This window comes from Hippocampus zosterae, chromosome 7, assembly GCF_025434085.1.
Source record: "Hippocampus zosterae strain Florida chromosome 7, ASM2543408v3, whole genome shotgun sequence".
Taxonomy (NCBI): Eukaryota; Metazoa; Chordata; class Actinopteri; order Syngnathiformes; family Syngnathidae; genus Hippocampus; species Hippocampus zosterae.
In genome coordinates, this window is record NC_067457.1 from 10,348,541 (window position 1) to 10,352,794 (window position 4,254).

The 4,254-nt window shown below is 48.5% G+C and overlaps 6 non-coding genes and 1 pseudogene across 6 annotated transcripts; all 7 read right to left on the reverse strand.

Moving 5' to 3' along the window:
- Positions 1-292: 292 nt before the first annotated feature.
- On the reverse strand, positions 293-411 carry LOC127605196 (5S ribosomal RNA). The gene has a single exon (XR_007963526.1). It is a non-coding gene; the product is annotated as a 5S ribosomal RNA (ribosomal RNA).
- Positions 412-861: 450 nt separating this feature from the next.
- LOC127605197 (5S ribosomal RNA) lies at positions 862-980 on the reverse strand. Its single transcript, XR_007963527.1, has one exon. It is a non-coding gene; the product is annotated as a 5S ribosomal RNA (ribosomal RNA).
- Positions 981-1,429: 449 nt separating this feature from the next.
- On the reverse strand, positions 1,430-1,548 carry LOC127605200 (5S ribosomal RNA). Its single transcript, XR_007963530.1, has one exon. It is a non-coding gene; the product is annotated as a 5S ribosomal RNA (ribosomal RNA).
- Positions 1,549-1,978: 430 nt separating this feature from the next.
- LOC127605223 (5S ribosomal RNA) lies at positions 1,979-2,097 on the reverse strand. Its single transcript, XR_007963553.1, has one exon. It is a non-coding gene; the product is annotated as a 5S ribosomal RNA (ribosomal RNA).
- A 405-nt stretch (positions 2,098-2,502) lies between these two features.
- On the reverse strand, positions 2,503-2,621 carry LOC127605224 (5S ribosomal RNA). Its single transcript, XR_007963554.1, has one exon. It is a non-coding gene; the product is annotated as a 5S ribosomal RNA (ribosomal RNA).
- Positions 2,622-3,071: 450 nt separating this feature from the next.
- Positions 3,072-3,190, reverse strand: LOC127605215 (5S ribosomal RNA). Its single transcript, XR_007963545.1, has one exon. It is a non-coding gene; the product is annotated as a 5S ribosomal RNA (ribosomal RNA).
- Positions 3,191-3,641: 451 nt separating this feature from the next.
- On the reverse strand, positions 3,642-3,751 carry LOC127605123 (uncharacterized; annotated as a pseudogene).
- Between the last annotated feature and the right edge of the window lie 503 nt (positions 3,752-4,254).

Consider the following 4,254-nt stretch of genomic DNA (forward strand, 5'->3'; position numbering starts at 1 on the left):
TTTTGAGCTCTCAGCAGTACTTGATGTCTGTTGTGAAAGTTGGCTTTTCCAGTGGAGGTGCGAAAGCATCCAGCAGGCGGAAATCCCAGGCTGCTTCCTATGCAAGTGCGATCATGATCGATTTTCGTGCAGAGGGCTCCCTCTTTTGGAAAATAATAGTATTACAACAAGACGTTGATCAGTCAGATCAATGTTACGGAAGCGATTTCAAACCGTAGCAGAAGTGAAAGTTGAATGAGAAATGAAAGCGATAATTAATAGGAAAGGGGCATTTATTGGTGTCGTGTGCAAAAGCTTACAGCACCTGGTATTCCCAGGCGGTCTCCCATCCAAGTACTAACCAGGCCCGACCCTGCTTAGCTTCCGAGATCAGACGAGATCGGGCGTTCTCAGGGTAGTACAGCCGTAAGCGAAGAACGGGGTCAAAAATTCCCTCTTTATAGGTTACACGGGCCCTGTAACGGCACCTCCTGGTCGGTGGGGGATGGGGGGCTACTTTGTTGCATTTCTTTCCCTCATCCCTTTTTCCACGGACGAGGGGCGCGGACTCTTGGCGTTTTGAGCTCTCAGCAGTACTTCATGTCTGTTGTGAAAGTTGGCTTTTCCAGTGGAGGTGCGAAAGCATCCAGCAGGCGGAAATCCCAGGCTGCTTCCTATGCAAGTGCGATCATGATCGATTTTCGTGCAGAGGGCTCCCTCTTTTGGAAAATAATAGTATTACAAAAAGACGTTGATCAGTCAGATCAATGTTACGGAAGCGATTTCAAACCGTAGCAGAAGTGAAAGTTGAATGAGAAATGAAAGCGATAATTAATAGGAAAGGGGCGTTTATTGGTGTCGTCAATTGGAGGTGGGTGCAAAAGTTTACAGCACCTGGTATTCCCAGGCGGTCTCCCATCCAAGTACTAACCAGGCCCGACCCTGCTTAGCTTCCGAGATCGGATGAGATCGGGCGTTCTCAGGGTAGTATGGCCGTAAGGGAAGGAAGGGGTAAAAAATTCTCTCTTTATAGGTTACAGGGGCCCTGTAACGGCACCTCCAGGTCGGTGGGTGATGGGGGGCTAGTTTGTTGCATTTCTTTCCCTCATCCCTTTTTCCACGGACGAGCGGCGCGCACTCTTGGCATATTGAGCTCTCAGCAGTACTTGATTTCTGGTGTGAAAGTTGGCTTTTCCAGTGGAGGTGGAAAGCATCCAGCAGGCGGAAATCCCAGGCTGCTTCCTATGCAAGTGCGATCATGATCGATTTTCGTGCAAAGGGCTCCCTCTTTTGGAAAATAATAGTATTACAACAAGACGTTGATCAGTCAGATCAATGTTACGGAAGCGATTTCAAACCGTAGCAGAACTGAAAGTTGAATGAGAAATGAAAGCGATAATTAATAGGAAAGGGGCGTTTATTGGTGTCGTGAATTGGAGGTGGGTGCAAAAGCTTACAGCACCTGGTATGCCCAGGCGGTCTCCCATCCAAGTACTAACCAGGCCCAACCCTGCTTAGCTTCCGAGATCAGACGAGATCGGGAGTTCTCTGGGTAGTATGGCCGTAAGCGAATGATGGGGTCAAAATTTCCCTCTTTATAGGTTACAGGGGCCCTGTAACGGCACCTCCAGGTCGGCGGGGGGCTAATTTGTTGCATTTCTTTCCCTCATCCCTTTTTCCACGGACGAGGGGCGCGCACTCTTGGCATTTTGAGCTCTCAGCAGTACTTGATGTCTGTTGTGAAAGTTGGCTTTTCCAGTGGAGGTGCGAAAGCATCCAGCAGGCGGAAATCCCAGGCTGCTTCCTCTGCAAGTGCGATCATGATCGATTTTCGTGCTGAGGGCTCCCTCTTTTGGAAAATAATAGTATTACAACAAGACGTTGATCAGTCATATCAATGTTACGGAAGTGATTTCAAACCGTAGCAGAAGTGAAAGTTGAATGAGAAATGAAAGCGATAATTAATAGGAAAGGGGCGTTTATTGGTGTCGTGTGCAAAAGCTTACAGCACCTGGTATTCCCAGGCGGTCTCCCATCCAAGTACTAACCAGGCCGGAACCTGCTCAGCTTCCGAGATCGGACGAGATCGGGCGTTCTCAGGGTAGTATGGCCGTAAGCGAAGGACAGGGTCAAAATTTCCCTCTTTATAGGTTACAGGGGCCCTGTAACGGCACCTCTGGGTCGGTGGGGGATGGGGGGCTAATTTGTTGCATTTCTTTCCCTCATCCCTTTTTTGAGCTCTCAGCAGTACTTGATGTCTGTTGTGAAAGTTGGCTTTTCCAGTGGAGGTGCGAAAGCATCCAGCAGGCGGAAATCCCAGGCTGCTTATTATGCAAGTGCGATCATGATCGATTTTCGTGCAGAGGGCTCCCTCTTTTGGAAAATAATAGTATTACAACAAGACGTTGATCAGTCAGATCAATGTTACGGAAGCGATTTCAAACCGTAGCAGAAGTGAAAGTTGAATGAGAAATGAAAGCGATAATTAATAGGAAAGGGGCGTTTATTGGTGTCGTGTGCAAAAGCTTACAGCACCTGGTATTCCCAGGCAGTCTCCCTTCCAAGTACTAACCAGGCCCGACCCTGCTTAGCTTCTGAGATCGGACAAGATCGGGTGTTCTCAGGGTAGTATGGCCGTAAGCGAAGGACGGGGTCAAAAATTCCCTTTTTATAGGTTAAAGGGGCCCTGTAACGGCACCTCCGGGTCGTTGGGTGATGGGGGGCTAGTTTGTTGCATTTCTTTCCCTCATCCCTTTTTCCACGGACGAGGGGCGCGCACTCTTGGCGTTTTGAGCTCTCAGCAGTACTTGATGTCTGCTGTGAAAGTTGGCTTTTCCAGTGGAGGTGCAAAAGCATCCAGCAGGCGGAAATCCCAGGCTGCTTCCTCTGCAAGTGCGATCATGATCGATTTTTGTGCAGAGGGCTCCCTCTTTTGGAAAATAATAGTATTACAACAAGACGTTGCTCAGTCAGATCAATGTTACGGAAGCGATTTCAAACCGTAGCAGAAGTGAAAGTTGAATGAGAAATGAAAGCGCTAATTAATAGGAAAGGGGCGTTTATTGGTGTCGTGAATTGGAGGTGGGTGCAAAAGCTTACAGCTCCTGGTATTCCCAGGTAGTCTCCCATCCAAGTACTAACCAGGCCCGACCCTGCTTAGATTCCGAGATCGGACGAGATCGGGCGTTCTCAGGGTAGTATGGCCGTAAGCGAAGGATGGGGTCAAAATTTCCCTCTTTATAGGTTACAGGGGCCCTGTAACGGCACCCCCAAGGTCGGTGGGTGATGGGGGGCTAGTTTGTTGCATTTCTTTCCCTCATCCCTTTTTCCACGGACGAGGGGCGCGCACTCTTGGCATTTTGAGCTCTCAGCAGTACTTGATGTCTGTTGTGAAAGTTGGCTTTTCCAGTGGAGGTGGGAAAGCATCCAGCAGGCGGAAATCCCAGGCTGCTTCCTCTGCACGTGCGATCATGATCGATTTTCGTGCAGAGGGCTCCCTCTTTTGGAAAATAATAGTATTACAACAAGACGTTGCTCAGTCAGATCAATGTTATGGAAGCGATTTCAAACCGTAGCAGAAGTGAAAGTTGAATGAGAAATGAAAGCGATAATTAATAGGAAAGGGGCGTTTATTGGTGTCGTGAATTGGAGGTGGGTGCAAAAGCTTACAAGCACCTGGTATTCCCAGGCGATCTCCCATCCAAGTACTAACCAGGCCCAACCCTGCTTAGCTTCCGAGATCAGCCGTTCTCAGGGTTGTATGGCCGTAAGCGAAGGACAAGGTCAAAATTTCCCTCTTTATATGTTACAGGGGCCCTGTAACGGCACCTCCGGGTCGGTGGGGGATGGGGGGTTAATTTGTTGAATTTCTTTCCCTCGTCCCTTTTTCCACGGACGAGGGGCGCGCCATAATCATACTGGGCAAGTGTTTTATGAAAAAAAAAAACTGCCCCTTGATGCAACAGCCTGACTTGACAGTTTAGGTCAAGATGAACCGACTGTTAGCATGCACATGCACAGACCCTTCAGTCAGTGCCAGTCAACAAACAGCTTACCGGTATTTTAATTGTACATTGGCGTATGGCTCGACTAAAACCAGGAAATGAAGGTGTGCGGCAAAGTTTTTTTGCTGCATCACTGGGAAATAATCAGTTGACAGTGACAAAAAAAAAAGCCTGTCAATGTCTGCTATTGTTCCTTCAGGAAGTGAGACCCCTACAGTGCGGACTACCTTTCCTCTCTTAGTCACCATCCGACTACATTTCTCAAGCCCGA